Raw genomic sequence first — 22,429 nt, forward strand, 5'->3', positions numbered from 1 at the left:
AACTGGACAAGGAACAAAGTTTTTTAGTGTGCATGTGTCGAATGCCTTCTATCAAACAATATACTTTAAAAGACTGTGCATTCAGCCAAAAGTACATTTCACTTGTACATTCTGCTCCAGATTACAGAAAATCCTTTGTGCATAATTGTTAAGTTTTAAATATAACATTTTAATGTATAAATATTAAATGATTGCAAACATGAAATAGATACTTTTTTAAATATGAAACTAGAACCTCCATTAGGTGGCAGAAAGTGACTACTTTAATGAGTGAGTTGAATCAACCAATTAGTTTAAAAAGCTGATTCATTTACCTTTGCAAATGACTGTATTTACAGCCTCTTTGATGAGTTCTTGTGTAAGGTTCAAAGATTAACTCTAGTTTAAACAAGTGCATTTACATATTTTATCACTCATTATTCTGAAGATAAAACTGGACACGGACAAAACTTTCTAGTGCGCATATGTCGAGTGCCTGCTATCTAACAGAGTATACTTTAGAAGGCTGTGGATTAAGTCATAAGTACATTTCCCTTGCATGTTCTGCTCCAGATTGCAGACAGTACATCTTTTCATCCACACATATCCTGACACACTGTTCACACAAAGACAGATTTATTTTCACCAACTATGCTCATGGTCAGTAAAGTATTCTTTGAAAGGCTTGCATTCTCAATTGTGTGCTAGATGGAGCAGAATGCTGTAGATCAACATATAGTACTTGGGCTTTACACACACTGTGTGTGTTCACTACTTCCATATGTGGTTTCAATGATTTGATCACAAAATGTTTTAGACCTGTATTTGTTTACACCTGTATTTACCACGAGCATGAAAAACTGATGTAAATGCCAGGTGTAAACAGGGTCCATGTGCCAGTCACATGACACAAGCTGATTGGATCAGGCCACTCACAGATGTCCATTAGAGACTCTTCTCTCTTTCACATCAGTGTTGTGTATTCGTGTGTTTGTGTGTGTGAAGACAGGTGAGTAATGAGACACGAGAAGACAGTTTAGGCTCATCTGTCTCTCCCTCCCTTTAAATCACACTTTTCATAGTTTTTCTCAGATGTATTGTACATCAATAATATTAGGTTACACTTTATTTTACAATACATGCATTGGCCCAGGGTCTGAAAATTAGTGCTGTCTGGGGTAGGGTTAAGAATAGTGCTAAAATAACCCCTACAAATACAAGTCATACACTAAACACTTAAGAGACAGACATGTAGATGTTTTTTTTGTGAAAGATGTTTTCTCTGTTTTGGAGGGTTGAACATTGTTGAATTATATTTATTGCATCATAATTGCAATAAAAAAATGCTTGAATAAGGTTAGGGTTGGATAATTGTATCGGTTGTTTATTATTTATGCAATAATACATATTACTGTTATAGTTTCATTACTAACCATTGCTATATAGATGGTAACTCTAGTGCTCTTATGAATGTTTTTCAAGTTTTTGAAAATTTAACTATTATACTGAATGAAATAGCAGAGACTTCTTCATGGCTAATGTTTGCATTTTTTTTCATTCTGTAACCTACTTATACAGATCTTTGTACTAGTCTTAAAGGGTTAGTTCACCCAAAAATGAAAAGTCAGCGGGTGTTGCAGTGGAACAGTCCACAAGTCGTCAAATAAAGAGTGGGCATTCATAATAAAACATGCTTCACAATCGAATAAAAAGACATGCTGGCTATTAACAATCAAATTAAATCACAATCAACAAAATTCATATATGGATTGTGCATTAATGTTAAGTTTAAATATACATTTTAATGTAGAAATAATGATTGCAAAAATGAAACAATCTACTTTTTTAAATATGAAACTAGAACTGCCAGAGGGTGGCAGCAAGTGACTGCCTTAATGAGTGAGATGAATCAACTGATTAGTTAAAAAAACTGATTCATTTAACTTTGCAAACAACTGTACTTATGGCTTGATTGAATCATTTGGTGTCCGTGTAACGCTGAGGAACAAAACACTGTTTTTTGGAGACGCAATGGTTCTGCTGTTTTTTTTTATTTTTTTTCTGATTGAGCAAAACTGAATCTTTTGTCTGAAAGTTACTCTATAAGTTCTTGTTTATTGTACATTTGCGATCATGCAGATAATCGAGAAAAAAAAAAGAAAAGAAAAAAAGGCTAAGTCCTATATCTAAGGCTACGTTCACACTGCAGGGCTTAATACTCAATTCCGATTTTTTGAAAAAATTCTATTTTTTTGCAAGGCCGTTCACATTTCCAATTAGGGCCTTTTTGATTACTGTCAGTGTAAGTGCAGACGATGCACTTGTGATGGGATGAATATTGCTACCACAACCCTCTCTGCTGGAAAATAGGAAGAACTCACTATAGGTTTAGCTCAGGGGTAACCAACCCTGCTCCTGGCGATCGACTGTCCTGCAAAGTTCAGCTCCAATCCTAATCCTAAACTTTGCAGTACAGTCGATCGCCAGGAGAAGGGTTGGTTACCCCTGGTTTAGCTGTATTTATCACAAGGTGGTTAATGATTAACATGATTGTATGACAATAAAAGTAGAGCATGGCCGTGGCGTAGTGAGCACTTGACTAATTTCCCATACCTTACATTTACCATTTTGTTGTCCTTGCCTGGTAAAGTCATGTGGTTTGGGATTTCCATTCCTTTCTCTGTTTAAACCCAGGTACAGGTGCAGGTCATATAATTAGAATATTATCAAAAAGTTTATGGAATTTCACTAATTCCATTCAAAAACTGAAACTTGTATATTATATTCATTCATTACATACAGACCAATATATTTCAAATGTTTATTTCTATTAATTTTGATGATTATAACTGACAACTAAGCAAAATCCCAAATTCAGTATCTCAGAAAATTTGAATATTGTGAAAAGGTTCAATATTGAAGATACCTGGTGCCACAATCAGCTAATTAACTCAAAACACCTTCAAAGGCCTTTAAATGGTCTCTCAGTCTAATTCTGTAGGCTACACAATCATGGGGAAAACTGCTAACTTGGCAGTTGTCCAAAAGACGACCACTGACACCTTGCACGAGGAGGGCAAATGACACAAAAGATCATTGCAAAAGAGGCTGGCTGTTCACAGAGCTCTGTGTCCAAGCACATTAATAGAGAGGTGAAGGGAAGGAAAAGTGTACAAGCAATAGGGATAACCACACCCAGGAGAGGATTGTGAAACAAAACCCATTCAAAAATGTGGGGGAGATTCACAAAGAGTGGAATGCAGCTGGAGTCAGTGCTTCAAGAACCACTACGCAAGACATGTGTTTCAGCTGTCGCATTTCTTGTGTCAAGCCACTCTTGAACAACAGACAGCGTCAGAAGTGCCTAAAGACAAAAATGCCTGGACTGCTGCTGAGTGGTCCAAAGTTATGTTCTCTGATGAAAGTAAATTTTGCATTTCCTTTGGAAATTCGCTTAATTCGCAATTCGCTTAACGTGCGTGACATAAATGCGGTGCCCTGGTCCGTGAGAATCTCTTTTGGGATTCCCACACAGGAGATTAAACGAAACAGGTTGTCTGCCACACTCTTTGCTGAGATGTTGTGGAGCACCACTGCCTCTGGATATCGTGTTGCATAGTCTACTATGACTAACGCAAAGCGATGTCCCCATGCTGTTCGTTCTAATGGCCCAATGAGGTCCATACCAATTCGTTCGAAGGAGACCTGCACTAGAGGAAGTGGGCGCAAAGGCGCTTTTGGGGTGGCCGGTGGGTTCACCAACTGACATTCCCGACACGACGCGCACCATCTGCGCACGTTCTCGTGAATGCCCGGCTAAAAAAATCGGGTCATTAGACGATTTAATGTCGCTGTCATTCCTAAATGCCCTGCCATTGGATAACAATGCTCCGAGGTACTAACAATTGGGTTGTATCTTGCTTTGTTTGAGCGTCATGGGTCACTCAATACAACCAGTCCTTAATAATGGCAAAATACAGATAAGAAAGCGCGCGGTCAGGATGGATGACCTGCCCATCAATGGAATGGATCTGCTCGAATGCATGTTTGAGGGTCTCATCTTGGGACTGTTCCGGGGAAAGTCATCGCGACTGGAAAGGTTCAGCCTCGCCAAGCCGCTTGGTTCCCCTGAGACCGCCCCACTGGGTCTTGGTACAGATTCTTCCACCTGAGCGCTCGCCCCCCCCCCCCCTCCCCCCCTCCCCCTCCTGCCGTCTCTTCTTCCCAGAGGCATCCACTGTTAAACACCCCAATAACTGTTCGAAAGCTGGCCAATTGGTTCCCAAGATAAGCGGATGCCGGAGGCGTGGACTAACGGCCACCTCCACATAATGCTTTTGTCCCCTAAATTTGATGGCTATGGCCTTTATGGGGTATTCCACTATATCCCCGTGCACACACCTCACCTTAACCATGCGGCCAGCATCCAATGCCCCAGATTGTATCAGGTTTTGATGGATGGAGGTCTGGTTACAACCTGAATCCACCAAAGCCCGATAGGTACCCCCCTTAATACTCACGGGTATTTGGTACAACCCGGTTTGATCGGGGGCCGGACCAACGGGACACCTCCATGAATGGGCACCGATCCACAAAATAGCCCGGATCCTCGCAACGCCAGCAGGCTGGCCCAGGCCTCCCCGCCGCCCTAGTGGCAGGAAGTGGGTCAGGGAATTGGCGTGGTGAGGCGGTATGAGGCTCGTCGATTCCCTCCCGATGCTGCTACCCCATTCCCCATGCAGGGCGTCGTGATCCAGCTGCCGGCTCAGTCCCCGTCCTCCAGTGGGGGGCGGCCCTAAGTGGCCCCACGAATCAGGTCCTAGGAGAGGGAATAGGTTTTGGGGAAGGGGAAGAGAGAGAGACAGGGGAAGACAGAGAGAGATATATAGATGGGAGGGGTTCGCCGACCCCGGAGCACGCTGCCAGCTGATCCTCCGCCAGTTGGATGACAAACCCAACTCTAATCTGTTGGATGTTCGTAGGGAGGCTATTAGGAGGGATCATCAGTGGGTAGTCGCAACCGTAGCCAGTCAGTATCTTTAGCATATGGGTTCCAGTGTGGGGTTCAGGGCAATGTATCAACTGCTGGTGTTGCGTCTAGCTCAGAACCCGCTGAGTTAAAGGAGCTTTTGAAACAGTCGGGCAGTCGGAAAACTAATACCCAACGAGCTGTTGAGCCACAATTCGGATGGGGTTATGTTGGGCTCAGTGGGTAGTTCAGAAGTTGAATCTATGCGTCAGTTGATGTCATCTTGTCCCCACATTGATGTAATTGTGGGGGGCGTTCAGGTGTCATGTTTGGTGGACACTGGATCAATGGTGTCCACCATTACGGAGAGTTGTGTGTGGTGTTTTTTTTTTCCTCTTCCTCAAAGCACTTCGTAGCTTTGGGTCCAGCACGGTTACAGTCTTGACATTGGTTACAGCTTTAGGCTGCTAATGGTTTAGATATACTGTATGTGGGGTATATAGAAGTGGATGTTGAGCTTTGTGGAAAGGTAATGCTTGGACGGGGAGTGTTAGTGGTAAAAGACCCTCCAGATAGTAATACCAGAGTTCCAGGGGTATTGGGAATGAATGTTCTTCAAGAATGTTATGCAGAGTTATGTGGAGAGTATGGTTCTGAATTATTTGATGTTCCCTCTGTGACAGGTCCCAAGCCCCGTTCGTCAGGCCCTGCAACAGTGCCATCGGGCTAAGGTAGAGCCTGCAGTAGATTTTCTAGGGCAGGTGAGGGTGCTGGGATGAAGAGTTTGCAGAGTTCCTGGTGGAACCATGAAGTTGGTGCCCGCTACTTGTTCCACCCAGTATGCTTAACATGATAAGCATGGTTAGTCTACCAGCAGAGGTTAAGGAGATTGGGACTGCTACTGCAACAATGTTTTTTCTTGAAGCCTCTGTTGTCCAGGAAAAGATCAATACCTTAGATTTGTCTCCCCTTTCAGGACAAGATCAGAGTGATGTATATGTCACGGGTGACAGAATGCTTGGGAAAGCGGTACCTTTCTTTTTCCATGTTCCCCGAGGGGATTAATTTGGTGTAACGCCTCACTCCGATTCCGGGGGTGCTTCTCAATTCATATTTGTGCATCCTCGCTTCCTTTCCTCGTGTCTTAGCTCCACCCTTTCAGGATGCGAGGGAAGGACGCAAGGAAAAGACGTGAGGATGGAGGACTTGAATCAAGTGAAATGATTTATCCTCGCTCCCTTCAGCGTTACTTCAAAGTGTCATCAGCTGTAATTAAAGGGATCTGCCCTTATGTTGTTAAAGTTTGTTAATTAAGACATTCATAATAAATATTAATAAAGCAAGATGCCCTGTTTGAAATATATGACATGCATGGTTTATTTGAAGTGAAAAGGTAAAATATAAATTAAAAATTGTTACAACAGATGTGAAGGGGGAGGAGAATTTATACGTGCGTCACGTTAAGTCGATAAAATACTTCCGCATAGGATACACCTGTGTATCCTCGCTCATCTCTCCTCATGAAGCCTCCTCCCTCCTCGATCCTCGTCTCCTCATGGTGCAATTAGAGAATTGAGATGTCCTTCAAGATGGCTGTGTTCGATCGGTTTCCGGGTCATAGGATGGAGGACGGAGGAGCGAGGAGACGAGTAGGGATATTGAGAAGCACCCCGGGTGTAGCAGAGGCATTGTCCTACCTAATTACTGCTGATACACGGCAGGTGTGAGAGAGAGAGGAGCGGCGTTTGCACAGGCTTTCCGCTTCACAAGAGGAGGATAAAAGAGCCGTTCAGAAGAGAAGAGAAGGGTTTTTGGCGGAAAGCGATTCGCTAGGGCGCCACGTGGGACTGGAGGAAGGACGGAGTAGGAAATGATGGAGGTAGAGGGTGCGGGTGTGAGTGGAAGTAAGCGGAAGAAAAAGAAATCATTGGAAATATCAGATGATTATACTGAGGTAAAAGATAGGGAAAAAGTAAAAGAGTTTAATGTGTTTATCACACTGGTGCAGGAGGGAGTGACTTTTGATGGATGGAGTCCAACACAACTTTCGAAAGCTATACATAAGGAAATAGGGGATGTAAATAGTGTGAAAAAATTAAGGAATGGATCATTATTGGTAAAGTGTAAGGATGAGGTGCAACAAAAGAAGGCAGTAAGGGCAAATGCATTAAATGGACAGAAAGTAAAAGGGGAGAAAGTTCAAAGCCGAATCAGAGGAGTAATAACAGGAATCCCTGAGAAGGAATCAATGGAAGGAATGTGTACAAATATAAAGAATGTAAAGGTGAGTGAGGCAAAAAGATTAAAAACAAAAAGAGATGGTGTAGTATGTGATAGTCTCTCAGTACTGCTAACCTTTGAAGAAGAAAGACTTCCAGAGAAAGTTTTTATAGGGTACATGAGCTACAATGTTAGGATGTACATACCACCCCCTTTGAGGTGTTTCAACTGCCAACGATATGGGCATGTGGCAGCAGCATGTAAAGGAAAAATAAGATGCAGTAAATGTGGCGGTGAACACAAATATGATGAATGTGAGGAAGGGGCAAGGAAAAAATGTTGCAATTGTGGTGGAGAGCACAGTGCTGCATATGGAGGGTGTGAAGTGTACAAGCGAATGCAAGAAGTTCAGAAGGTTAAAGTGAATCAGGAAATCACGTATGCTGAAGCAGCCAGAAGAGTACCAAAGATACCACAAAATGCAGTGAACAAGAGTAAAGGCAATGACGGATGTGTAAAGTGTAACAGGATTCAGGAAGAAACATTGATAGTGAGCAAAATAGGCTTTGTGCTTTTCATGGCAGAAATCATTAACTGCACAGCCCAGACGACTAGCAGGACTGAAAGGATTAAGATTATAGTAAAAATTGCTGAGAAGTATTTGGATGTAAAAGGGTTACAGTGGGAAAATATTAGAGAAACCCTTGAGGAAACTCAACAATCTCAGTCATGGGCTGGATCCTCTTAATGGTGTTAATAATACTCCAATGGAATGCCAGGAGCTTAATTGCGAATGGCCAGGAGTTTAAGAAGTATGTGGAAGATGTTAAGGAAAAACCCAATGTTATATGTGTCCAAGAAACGTGGTTAATTCCCAGGCTAGATTTTATCATAAAAGGGTATAATGCAGTAAGAAGGGATAGAGAGAATGGGAAAGGTGGAGGGATCATGACTTTTATACAGAAAGGGCTGCAGTACAAGGAAATTAAGAAAGGAGAGGAATTGGAATATGTCACTGTGGAAGTGTGGGCAAAAGAGGGTAATATTAAAATTATAAATTTTTACAACCCATGTAATCAGTTAAAAAGCAGCCAGCTTGAGGAAATTTGGAAAGATTTGGAGGGCAGAGTTATTTGGTGTGGGGATTTTAATGCACATAGCACTTTATGGGGTGATAAAGATGATGTAAATGGGAATGTGTTGGAAGAATTTATAGAAGAGAAGGAACTAGTATGTCTTAATGATGGAACTTGGACAAGGATAGATGTATCTAGGGGAAAAGAGTCAGCAATAGATTTAACCTTGGGCACGAGAAATGTGGCAGACAAATGTGAATGGGAGGTGTTAAGAGGAAATACAGTGGGTAGCGATCACTACCCTATAAAGGTACACATAGGTGTGGAGATGGAGAAAGAGAAAGAAGTGAAAGTAGAGAAGTGGTTTGTGGAGAAAGCTGATTGGAATAAGTTTGAAGAGCTAAGTGAGGAATGGCTATCATGTATTGATGGTAGTGAAAGTATTGAAGTGTTAACTAGAGAAATAAGGTCAAGCATTATAGCAGCAGCAGATGCCACTATTCCAAAATCCAAACCCAAACGCTTGAATAAAATAGTGCCATGGTGGTCAAGAGAGTGCAAGGAAGCTGTTAAAGAAAGAAATAAGGCATTTAGATTACTTAAGAGGACACACAATTTCCAACATTTGATAGAATACAAGAGAACGCAAGCAATGGTAAGACAAAATGTCAGGAAAGCAAAAAGGGAGTACTGGAGGACGTTTTGTGACTCTTTAGGACGAACTACTCCAATAGAGAAGGTTTGGGGGATGATTAGGAAAATGAAAGGAAACGGTAGGGAATATGGATATCCTGTGATAATTGATGGAGATGGCAGTATAACTTCTAGTAAGGAGAAAGCAGAAGTTATAGGAAAAACACTAGCTAAAGTACACAGTTCAGAAAACCTTAGTTATGAAGAGAGAAAAGGGAGAGAAGAAACTGTGTCTAAATATCAAAGGGTGTTTGAGAATGGGAATGGGGAAAATGATAGTTTGAATGAGAAATTCACAAAAGGAGAATTGAATAGAGCACTGAAGAAGTTAGGAAAGTCAGCCCCAGGAAAAGACACTATATGCTACTCAATGTTAGAGAATCTGAGTGATAGTGGTAAGGATGTCTTGTTGAAGTTGTATAATAAGATATGGATGGAGGGAGTTATCCCTAAAGAGTGGAAGGAATCTATCATTGTACCAATTAAGAAGCCAGGGAAAGACCCTCATAGTCCAAGCAGTTATAGACCTATAGCATTGACATCGCAGATGGGTAAGACAATGGAGAAAATGATAAATGATAGGCTGATGTATTGGGTGGAGTCAAAAGGATTGTTGCAATGTTACCAGAGTGGTTTTAGAAGGGGAAGGGGTACTATGGATCCAGTGGTATGCCTGGAGGAAGCCATTAGAAAGGCCCAAGTGAATAAAGAGACTGTAGTGGAAGTGTTTTTTGACATCGAGAAAGCCTATGACATGATGTGGACAGAAGGACTATTAATTAAATTAAATCAGATGGGAGTTAGGGGAAGGATGTATCAGTGGGTCAGAGACTTCTTATCTGAAAGAACAGTGAGAGTTAAAATTGATGGGGAAATAAGTGAGAGTTTTAGAGTAGAAAATGGAACCCCTCAAGGAAGCATTGTGAGTCCTTTATTATTTGTAATTTTGATAGACCAGATATTTAAAGACTTGCATGGCCTAGATGGAGTAGCGTTATTTGCGGATGATGGTGCAATGTGGAAGACGGGAAGGAACATTGAGTTTATTGTGCGTAAGATGCAAGATGCTGTGAATGTAGTTCAGCAATGGGGAGTGAAATGGGGATTTAGAATCTCAATAGAGAAGACAAAGGTTATGTTCTTTACAAGGAAATAAATTTGCAGAGAATTAAAAATAATGGTGTCAGGTAAAGAGTTGGAGAGGGTTGAGATCTTTAAATATCTGGGAGTCTGGTTTGATAAGAGGTTAACATGGGCATGTCACATCCAAAAGATGGTAGAAAAATGTAAAAGGATACTAAATGTCATGAGGTGTCTATGCGGGATAGATTGGGGTGCTACAAGGTCAGCATTGAAAACCATCTATACAGGTCTAATGAGATCAGTGTTTGACTACGGCTGTATAGCATATGGATCAGCCTCCAAGACAAGCTTGAGCAAACTTGATGGTATGCAAAATCAAGCAATGAGGATAATTAGTGGTGCAATAAAAACTTCTCCAGTAGCTGCAATTCAAGTAGAGGTGGGTGAGATGCCACTGCATTTGAGGAGGGACCAGCTAGCACTGGTATACTGGGCAAACATCAGGGGTCATAAAGAGAACCACATGTCTCAGACAGTATTAAGAGAATGTCAGGAAAAAGAAAGTATGAAAGTTAAAAGTTATGGGTGGGTTATAAAAGATAAGGTGAATAACATGGGAATTGGGTCACTGAACATCAGCCCTACAGTGGCATATCCAGTAGTGCCTCCTTGGATGTTGGAAGAATTGAGGGTTGATTTAGGACTGTTGGAGGAAAGAAAGAAAGATGGAGTGGATAAGTATGGGGTAAGAAATTATATAACAGGAAAATACAAAGAGTGTGTAAAGGTTTTTACAGATGCATCTAAAAATATTGAAAAGAGAGTAGGGGTAGCTTATGTAATCCCTGAGATGGGAATAGCAAAGGCAAAAAGGATAAATGATGACCTATCAGTGTATACTGCTGAACTGGTTGCCATATGGTTAGCACTCGTGTGGATAGAGTCTAACAATTGTCTGCAGGCAGTGATTGCCTCTGATTCAAGTTCAGCAATGTTTAGTGTTCAGAATTATCGGTCTGATTCAAGGGAAGATATTTTAATCGAAATTTTACAGCTGGCAAGTGGAATACAAGCATCAGGAAGGAGGGTGACATTCTTATGGGTTCCAGCCCATATAGGAGTAGAGGGTAACGAACTGGCCGATGAGCATGCAAAGAGAGCTACAGACAAAAGCAATATAGATGTAGATGTAAAGTACAGTAAAGCAGAAATAAAAAGTATAGTAAAGGCGAAAACGATTAAAAAGTGGCAGCATATTTGGGATAATGGGTACACAGGAAGACATCTTTATAGGATACAAGGGAAAGTGGGAAAAGACACACAAATAACCAGATCAAGACAGGAAGAAATTATACTAACAAGGATGAGGTTGGGTTATACAAAGTTGAATAGTACAATGTTCTTAATAAAAAAGCATGGAGATGGAAATTGTGAGTATTGCCAGAACAATATACCTGAAACAGTAGAGCATGTAATAATGCACTGTCATAAATACAATGAGGCAAGGCAGAGGCTTGTTAATGAGTTGAAAACAAAGAAAATGTCGTTAGAAATTAAAACACTATTGAAAAGAAGCTCAAGGGAAAATTTTGATTTATTACTTCTTTTTTTGAAAAGTACAGGCCTGTTAAAAAGGATATAAGTTGTTTTTTTTTTTTTTTTTTTTTTTTTTTTTTTTTTTATTATTATTATTATATTAGTTTAACGTGCTGGTATATTTAGTTTGGGAATAGTTAGTAACTCCCGTGCCTACTTCAGTCCAGTGGTGGCGGTAATGCACAAGAAATAGTTGCAAACCGCCAATCAAAAAGAAGAAGAAGAAGAAGAAGAAGAAGAGAAGGGTTGGTGTTGGTAAAAGGCAGTCGGTGTCCAGTTGATCAGGTTCGGCTGGGTCTCTGTCGTCGTGTTTTGGAGTAGAAGATCTCCTGTTTGAGCGCTCACATTGGACGTTGTAATCCTGGAAATTCGTGTAAGTGAGTAACTGCCATTGGAGTCTGTCGTTTAGAGCTGCTTGTGGAATATTACTGGATTGAACTGCTGCTTGGATCTGTGCTGGAAGAGGAAGAGAGAAAGATAAGTGAATTAATTACATCGTTGAATCAAATGTAGAGCGTGAAGAAAAGACTGTGAATGTGAAATTTACTGTTGAGGAGGACATCTGTTTCAGATACACTGGAGAGGAATTGAGAGTTGAATATTCCCATTGAAATGCATGGATGAAGCGAGGCTTTTGATCAGCCCTATTGTGTGAGTGATTTGCAGTTGTTTGCCTTACCTGATGCACGCTGAATTAATGCTGTGGATTTGTAGTGAACACGAGTGCTGTGTGCTATGCTGAGAAGAGTCTCCCAACGCCTGCTTTCATTCTTGTGAAATGATCTACTGGTCCCCATCTAAATTCCATAACGATACAACTGAACTGGTGAAGTAATGCTTTGTATTATCCTCTCTTCCACTGAGTATTGTCGTGAAGTAATTCCTCATTGAAGGCTCCAGTTAACTCTCTCTCTTTCTCTGAAAATTACAAGTCTCGAAGAAACATTACCTGTTCCTTACTGTCTGAGTCCTGCAGATGTGCAGCAATGCTGTGAAGTGAGTTTTAAAGTCACAATTCCCCTCTCACGTCCTGATAAGATAATCTGCTGTTGAGAGAAGAAACCTTACCTGCTACTTACCGTCTGAGTCCTACAGATGTGCAACAACGCCGTGGAGTAAGCCTTCCTAGCCACTATCACACCATTGTGTCCCGAAGACAGTGAAGAATCGTCCCAGCGGCTACTCCGGTCAAATAGCCCGAGAAGACGAGAGTTGCTCATTCTTTCCTTAAGTCGATTATTATTCAATAAAGATTGTTACTTTTGAACTCAATTACTTGCCTCCTCCTGTGTCCGTCTGTTGCGTGCCTGTGGTATCAACCTGGTTACAACCTGAATCCACCAAAGCCCGATAGGTACCCCCCTTAATACTCACGGGTATTTGGTACAACCCGGTTTGATCGGGGGCCGGACCAACGGGACACCTCCATGAATGGGCACCGATCCACAAAATAGCCCGGATCCTCGCAACGCCAGCAGGCTGGCCCAGGCCTCCCCGCCGCCCTAGTGGCAGGAAGTGGGTCAGGGAATTGGCGTGGTGAGGCGGTATGAGGCTCGTCGATTCCCTCCCGATGCTGCTACCCCATTCCCCATGCAGGGCGTCGTGATCCAGCTGCCGGCTCAGTCCCCGTCCTCCAGTGGGGGGCGGCCCTAAGTGGCCCCACGAATCAGGTCCTAGGAGAGGGAATAGGTTTTGGGGAAGGGGAAGAGAGAGAGACAGGGGAAGACAGAGAGAGATATATAGATGGGAGGGGTTCGCCGACCCCGGAGCACGCTGCCAGCTGATCCTCCGCCAGTTGGATGACAAACCCAACTCTAATCTGTTGGATGTTCGTAGGGAGGCTATTAGGAGGGATCATCAGTGGGTAGTCGCAACCGTAGCCAGTCAGTATCTTTAGCATATGGGTTCCAGTGTGGGGTTCAGGGCAATGTATCAACTGCTGGTGTTGCGTCTAGCTCAGAACCCGCTGAGTTAAAGGAGCTTTTGAAACAGTCGGGCAGTCGGAAAACTAATACCCAACGAGCTGTTGAGCCACAATTCGGATGGGGTTATGTTGGGCTCAGTGGGTAGTTCAGAAGTTGAATCTATGCGTCAGTTGATGTCATCTTGTCCCCACATTGATGTAATTGTGGGGGGCGTTCAGGTGTCATGTTTGGTGGACACTGGATCAATGGTGTCCACCATTACGGAGAGTTGTGTGTGGTGTTTTTTTTTTCCTCTTCCTCAAAGCACTTCGTAGCTTTGGGTCCAGCACGGTTACAGTCTTGACATTGGTTACAGCTTTAGGCTGCTAATGGTTTAGATATACTGTATGTGGGGTATATAGAAGTGGATGTTGAGCTTTGTGGAAAGGTAATGCTTGGACGGGGAGTGTTAGTGGTAAAAGACCCTCCAGATAGTAATACCAGAGTTCCAGGGGTATTGGGAATGAATGTTCTTCAAGAATGTTATGCAGAGTTATGTGGAGAGTATGGTTCTGAATTATTTGATGTTCCCTCTGTGACAGGTCCCAAGCCCCGTTCGTCAGGCCCTGCAACAGTGCCATCGGGCTAAGGTAGAGCCTGCAGTAGATTTTCTAGGGCAGGTGAGGGTGCTGGGATGAAGAGTTTGCAGAGTTCCTGGTGGAACCATGAAGTTGGTGCCCGCTACTTGTTCCACCCAGTATGCTTAACATGATAAGCATGGTTAGTCTACCAGCAGAGGTTAAGGAGATTGGGACTGCTACTGCAACAATGTTTTTTCTTGAAGCCTCTGTTGTCCAGGAAAAGATCAATACCTTAGATTTGTCTCCCCTTTCAGGACAAGATCAGAGTGATGTATATGTCACGGGTGACAGAATGCTTGGGAAAGCGGTACCTTTCTTTTTCCATGTTCCCCGAGGGGATTAATTTGGTGTAACGCCTCACTCCGATTCCGGGGGTGCTTCTCAATTCATATTTGTGCATCCTCGCTTCCTTTCCTCGTGTCTTAGCTCCACCCTTTCAGGATGCGAGGGAAGGACGCAAGGAAAAGACGTGAGGATGGAGGACTTGAATCAAGTGAAATGATTTATCCTCGCTCCCTTCAGCGTTACTTCAAAGTGTCATCAGCTGTAATTAAAGGGATCTGCCCTTATGTTGTTAAAGTTTGTTAATTAAGACATTCATAATAAATATTAATAAAGCAAGATGCCCTGTTTGAAATATATGACATGCATGGTTTATTTGAAGTGAAAAGGTAAAATATAAATTAAAAATTGTTACAACAGATGTGAAGGGGGAGGAGAATTTATACGTGCGTCACGTTAAGTCGATAAAATACTTCCGCATAGGATACACCTGTGTATCCTCGCTCATCTCTCCTCATGAAGCCTCCTCCCTCCTCGATCCTCGTCTCCTCGTGGTGCAATTAGAGAATTGAGATGTCCTTCAAGATGGCTGTGTTCGATCGGTTTCCGGGTCATAGGATGGAGGACGGAGGAGCGAGGAGACGAGTAGGGATATTGAGAAGCACCCCGGGTGTAGCAGAGGCATTGTCCTACCTAATTACTGCTGATACACGGCAGGTGTGAGAGAGAGAGGAGCGGCGTTTGCACAGGCTTTCCGCTTCACAAGAGGAGGATAAAAGAGCCGTTCAGAAGAGAAGAGAAGGGTTTTTGGCGGAAAGCGATTCGCTAGGGCGCCACGTGGGACTGGAGGAAGGACGGAGTAGGAAATGATGGAGGTAGAGGGTGCGGGTGTGAGTGGAAGTAAGCGGAAGAAAAAGAAATCATTGGAAATATCAGATGATTATACTGAGGTAAAAGATAGGGAAAAAGTAAAAGAGTTTAATGTGTTTATCACACTGGTGCAGGAGGGAGTGACTTTTGATGGATGGAGTCCAACACAACTTTCGAAAGCTATACATAAGGAAATAGGGGATGTAAATAGTGTGAAAAAATTAAGGAATGGATCATTATTGGTAAAGTGTAAGGATGAGGTGCAACAAAAGAAGGCAGTAAGGGCAAATGCATTAAATGGACAGAAAGTAAAAGGGGAGAAAGTTCAAAGCCGAATCAGAGGAGTAATAACAGGAATCCCTGAGAAGGAATCAATGGAAGGAATGTGTACAAATATAAAGAATGTAAAGGTGAGTGAGGCAAAAAGATTAAAAACAAAAAGAGATGGTGTAGTATGTGATAGTCTCTCAGTACTGCTAACCTTTGAAGAAGAAAGACTTCCAGAGAAAGTTTTTATAGGGTACATGAGCTACAATGTTAGGATGTACATACCACCCCCTTTGAGGTGTTTCAACTGCCAACGATATGGGCATGTGGCAGCAGCATGTAAAGGAAAAATAAGATGCAGTAAATGTGGCGGTGAACACAAATATGATGAATGTGAGGAAGGGGCAAGGAAAAAATGTTGCAATTGTGGTGGAGAGCACAGTGCTGCATATGGAGGGTGTGAAGTGTACAAGCGAATGCAAGAAGTTCAGAAGGTTAAAGTGAATCAGGAAATCACGTATGCTGAAGCAGCCAGAAGAGTACCAAAGATACCACAAAATGCAGTGAACAAGAGTAAAGGCAATGACGGATGTGTAAAGTGTAACAGGATTCAGGAAGAAACATTGATAGTGAGCAAAATAGGCTTTGTGCTTTTCATGGCAGAAATCATTAACTGCACAGCCCAGACGACTAGCAGGACTGAAAGGATTAAGATTATAGTAAAAACTGCTGAGAAGTATTTGGATGTAAAAGGGTTACAGTGGGAAAATATTAGAGAAACCCTTGAGGAAACTCAACAATCTCAGTCATGGGCTGGATCCTCTTAATGGTGTTAATAATACTCCAATGGAATGCCAGGAGCTTAATTGCGAATGGCCAGGAGTTTAAGAAGTATGTGGAAGATGTTAAGGAAAAACCCAATGTTATATGTGTCCAAGAAACGTGGTTAATTCCCAGGCTAGATTTTATCATAAAAGGGTATAATGCAGTAAGAAGGGATAGAGAGAATGGGAAAGGTGGAGGGATCATGACTTTTATACAGAAAGGGCTGCAGTACAAGGAAATTAAGAAAGGAGAGGAATTGGAATATGTCACTGTGGAAGTGTGGGCAAAAGAGGGTAATATTAAAATTATAAATTTTTACAACCCATGTAATCAGTTAAAAAGCAGCCAGCTTGAGGAAATTTGGAAAGATTTGGAGGGCAGAGTTATTTGGTGTGGGGATTTTAATGCACATAGCACTTTATGGGATGATAAAGATGATGTAAATGGGAATGTGTTGGAAGAATTTATAGAAGAGAAGGAACTAGTATGTCTTAATGATGGAACTTGGACAAGGATAGATGTATCTAGGGGAAAAGAGTCAGCAATAGATTTAACCTTGGGCACGAGAAATGTGGCAGACAAATGTGAATGGGAGGTGTTAAGAGGAAATACAGTGGGTAGCGATCACTACCCTATAAAGGTACACATAGGTGTGGAGATGGAGAAAGAGAAAGAAGTGAAAGTAGAGAAGTGGTTTGTGGAGAAAGCTGATTGGAATAAGTTTGAAGAGCTAAGTGAGGAATGGCTATCATGTATTGATGGTAGTGAAAGTATTGAAGTGTTAACTAGAGAAATAAGGTCAAGCATTATAGCAGCAGCAGATGCCACTATTCCAAAATCCAAACCCAAACGCTTGAATAAAATAGTGCCATGGTGGTCAAGAGAGTGCAAGGAAGCTGTTAAAGAAAGAAATAAGGCATTTAGATTACTTAAGAGGACACACAATTTCCAACATTTGATAGAATACAAGAGAACGCAAGCAATGGTAAGACAAAATGTCAGGAAAGCAAAAAGGGAGTACTGGAGGACGTTTTGTGACTCTTTAGGACGAACTACTCCAATAGAGAAGGTTTGGGGGATGATTAGGAAAATGAAAGGAAACGGTAGGGAATATGGATATCCTGTGATAATTGATGGAGATGGCAGTATAACTTCTAGTAAGGAGAAAGCAGAAGTTATAGGAAAAACACTAGCTAAAGTACACAGTTCAGAAAACCTTAGTTATGAAGAGAGAAAAGGGAGAGAAGAAACTGTGTCTAAATATCAAAGGGTGTTTGAGAATGGGAATGGGGAAAATGATAGTTTGAATGAGAAATTCACAAAAGGAGAATTGAATAGAGCACTGAAGAAGTTAGGAAAGTCAGCCCCAGGAAAAGACACTATATGCTACTCAATGTTAGAGAATCTGAGTGATAGTGGTAAGGATGTCTTGTTGAAGTTGTATAATAAGATATGGATGGAGGGAGTTATCCCTAAAGAGTGGAAGGAATCTATCATTGTACCAATTAAGAAGCCAGGGAAAGACCCTCATAGTCCAAGCAGTTATAGACCTATAGCATTGACATCGCAGATGGGTAAGACAATGGAGAAAATGATAAATGATAGGCTGATGTATTGGGTGGAGTCAAAAGGATTGTTGCAATGTTACCAGAGTGGTTTTAGAAGGGGAAGGGGTACTATGGATCCAGTGGTATGCCTGGAGGAAGCCATTAGAAAGGCCCAAGTGAATAAAGAGACTGTAGTGGAAGTGTTTTTTGACATCGAGAAAGCCTATGACATGATGTGGACAGAAGGACTATTAATTAAATTAAATCAGATGGGAGTTAGGGGAAGGATGTATCAGTGGGTCAGAGACTTCTTATCTGAAAGAACAGTGAGAGTTAAAATTGATGGGGAAATAAGTGAGAGTTTTAGAGTAGAAAATGGAACCCCTCAAGGAAGCATTGTGAGTCCTTTATTATTTGTAATTTTGATAGACCAGATATTTAAAGACTTGCATGGCCTAGATGGAGTAGCGTTATTTGCGGATGATGGTGCAATGTGGAAGACGGGAAGGAACATTGAGTTTATTGTGCGTAAGATGCAAGATGCTGTGAATGTAGTTCAGCAATGGGGAGTGAAATGGGGATTTAGAATCTCAATAGAGAAGACAAAGGTTATGTTCTTTACAAGGAAATAAATTTGCAGAGAATTAAAAATAATGGTGTCAGGTAAAGAGTTGGAGAGGGTTGAGATCTTTAAATATCTGGGAGTCTGGTTTGATAAGAGGTTAACATGGGCATGTCACATCCAAAAGATGGTAGAAAAATGTAAAAGGATACTAAATGTCATGAGGTGTCTATGCGGGATAGATTGGGGTGCTACAAGGTCAGCATTGAAAACCATCTATACAGGTCTAATGAGATCAGTGTTTGACTACGGCTGTATAGCATATGGATCAGCCTCCAAGACAAGCTTGAGCAAACTTGATGGTATGCAAAATCAAGCAATGAGGATAATTAGTGGTGCAATAAAAACTTCTCCAGTAGCTGCAATTCAAGTAGAGGTGGGTGAGATGCCACTGCATTTGAGGAGGGACCAGCTAGCACTGGTATACTGGGCAAACATCAGGGGTCATAAAGAGAACCACATGTCTCAGACAGTATTAAGAGAATGTCAGGAAAAAGAAAGTATGAAAGTTAAAAGTTATGGGTGGGTTATAAAAGATAAGGTGAATAACATGGGAATTGGGTCACTGAACATCAGCCCTACAGTGGCATATCCAGTAGTGCCTCCTTGGATGTTGGAAGAATTGAGGGTTGATTTAGGACTGTTGGAGGAAAGAAAGAAAGATGGAGTGGATAAGTATGGGGTAAGAAATTATATAACAGGAAAATACAAAGAGTGTGTAAAGGTTTTTACAGATGCATCTAAAAATATTGAAAAGAGAGTAGGGGTAGCTTATGTAATCCCTGAGATGGGAATAGCAAAGGCAAAAAGGATAAATGATGACCTATCAGTGTATACTGCTGAACTGGTTGCCATATGGTTAGCACTCGTGTGGATAGAGTCTAACAATTGTCTGCAGGCAGTGATTGCCTCTGATTCAAGTTCAGCAATGTTTAGTGTTCAGAATTATCGGTCTGATTCAAGGGAAGATATTTTAATCGAAATTTTACAGCTGGCAAGTGGAATACAAGCATCAGGAAGGAGGGTGACATTCTTATGGGTTCCAGCCCATATAGGAGTAGAGGGTAACGAACTGGCCGATGAGCATGCAAAGAGAGCTACAGACAAAAGCAATATAGATGTAGATGTAAAGTACAGTAAAGCAGAAATAAAAAGTATAGTAAAGGCGAAAACGATTAAAAAGTGGCAGCATATTTGGGATAATGGGTACACAGGAAGACATCTTTATAGGATACAAGGGAAAGTGGGAAAAGACACACAAATAACCAGATCAAGACAGGAAGAAATTATACTAACAAGGATGAGGTTGGGTTATACAAAGTTGAATAGTACAATGTTCTTAATAAAAAACATGGAGATGGAAATTGTGAGTATTGCCAGAACAATATACCTGAAACAGTAGAGCATGTAATAATGCACTGTCATAAATACAATGAGGCAAGGCAGAGGCTTGTTAATGAGTTGAAAACAAAGAAAATGTCGTTAGAAATTAAAACACTATTGAAAAGAAGCTCAAGGGAAAATTTTGATTTATTACTTCTTTTTTTGAAAAGTACAGGCCTGTTAAAAAGGATATAAGTTTTTTTTTTTTTTTTTTTTTTTTTTTTTTTTTTTTATTATTATTATTATATTAGTTTAACGTGCTGGTATATTTAGTTTGGGAATAGTTAGTAACTCCCGTGCCTACTTCAGTCCAGTGGTGGCGGTAATGCACAAGAAATAGTTGCAAACCGCCAATCAAAAAGAAGAAGAAGAAGAAGAAGAAGAAGAGAAGGGTTGGTGTTGGTAAAAGGCAGTCGGTGTCCAGTTGATCAGGTTCGGCTGGGTCTCTGTCGTCGTGTTTTGGAGTAGAAGATCTCCTGTTTGAGCGCTCACATTGGACGTTGTAATCCTGGAAATTCGTGTAAGTGAGTAACTGCCATTGGAGTCTGTCGTTTAGAGCTGCTTGTGGAATATTACTGGATTGAACTGCTGCTTGGATCTGTGCTGGAAGAGGAAGAGAGAAAGATAAGTGAATTAATTACATCGTTGAATCAAATGTAGAGCGTGAAGAAAAGACTGTGAATGTGAAATTTACTGTTGAGGAGGACATCTGTTTCAGATACACTGGAGAGGAATTGAGAGTTGAATATTCCCATTGAAATGCATGGATGAAGCGAGGCTTTTGATCAGCCCTATTGTGTGAGTGATTTGCAGTTGTTTGCCTTACCTGATGCACGCTGAATTAATGCTGTGGATTTGTAGTGAACACGAGTGCTGTGTGCTATGCTGAGAAGAGTCTCCCAACGCCTGCTTTCATTCTTGTGAAATGATCTACTGGTCCCCATCTAAATTCCATAACGATACAACTGAACTGGTGAAGTAATGCTTTGTATTATCCTCTCTTCCACTGAGTATTGTCGTGAAGTAATTCCTCATTGAAGGCTCCAGTTAACTCTCTCTCTTTCTCTGAAAATTACAAGTCTCGAAGAAACATTACCTGTTCCTTACTGTCTGAGTCCTGCAGATGTGCAGCAATGCTGTGAAGTGAGTTTTAAAGTCACAATTCCCCTCTCACGTCCTGATAAGATAATCTGCTGTTGAGAGAAGAAACCTTACCTGCTACTTACCGTCTGAGTCCTACAGATGTGCAACAACGCCGTGGAGTAAGCCTTCCTAGCCACTATCACACCATTGTGTCCCGAAGACAGTGAAGAATCGTCCCAGCGGCTACTCCGGTCAAATAGCCCGAGAAGACGAGAGTTGCTCATTCTTTCCTTAAGTCGATTATTATTCAATAAAGATTGTTACTTTTGAACTCAATTACTTGCCTCCTCCTGTGTCCGTCTGTTGCGTGCCTGTGGTATCGGCTCCTCACGGTGGCGTCTGGAGTCAGGGGCGGCTGGTCATCCGAGTCCGCCCCGGCCTGCACCGGTGACATGTAGTTGCGCTTGAATAATTATAGTTCTGTTTTTTACTCTTACGATATGGACTTGGGTTGTAGTACATTTAATTTCTCATGAAATTCCATTGGTAGATGAGATTCCAGTTAGGTAGAGGTATCGCCGTATTTCCCCCTTCAGAAAATGAGACTGTTAAAGCCCATTTTAATCAGTTGTTAGAGACACAAGTCATCCGGCAAAGTAGTAGCCCCTATGTCTAATGTGTTGGTAAAGAAGGATGGCAGCCTCAGATTGTGTGTGTGGATTACCAGTGCTCTGTGGTTCACAACAATGGACTTGGCCAGAAGGTACAATCAGGTGCCAATCACCGAAAAAGGATAAACCAAAAACTGCATTCTGTACCCCATTTGGTCTTTTTGAGTGGAATCGTATGGCCTTTGGCCTCTGTGCAGTGTGCCGACTACATTTCAAAGGCTAATGGAGAGGATCTTCGGGGTCCAGCATTGTCAGTCTCAGTTATTGTACGTACTTGGATGATGTCATGTTTTTCCCCCTCTGTTGCAGAACATCTAGAGCTGCTCGAGATTGTGCTGGCATGGCTGAAACAAGAAAGCCTCAAAGCCAGGTTGGAAAAGTGTTCATTTTTCAAACTGGAGGTACGTTATTTGGGGCATGGGATCTCAAAGACTGGCGTTTCAACTGATCCGGAGAAAATCCAGACTGTGGCAGAATGGAGAAGGCCTGCACATGTATCTGAGCTGAGGTCTTTACTTGGCTTCGCAAGCCCTCCACGATTTGTGCTAATTTTTCTTTATCCTTCATTTTAGAAGTGGATGCTAGCTGCTTGGTGCTGTCGGGGCCAGCTGAAGCTTTTGGCCTGCTGAGCGTAATATGAAGAATTATAGCTCGATGAAGTTGGATTTTCTGGCCCTGAAATGGGCAATGACTGAAAAGTTTTGAGAATACTTGTTGG

Source organism: Carassius carassius, chromosome 4 (assembly GCF_963082965.1).
Source record: "Carassius carassius chromosome 4, fCarCar2.1, whole genome shotgun sequence".
NCBI lineage: Eukaryota > Metazoa > Chordata > Actinopteri > Cypriniformes > Cyprinidae > Carassius > Carassius carassius.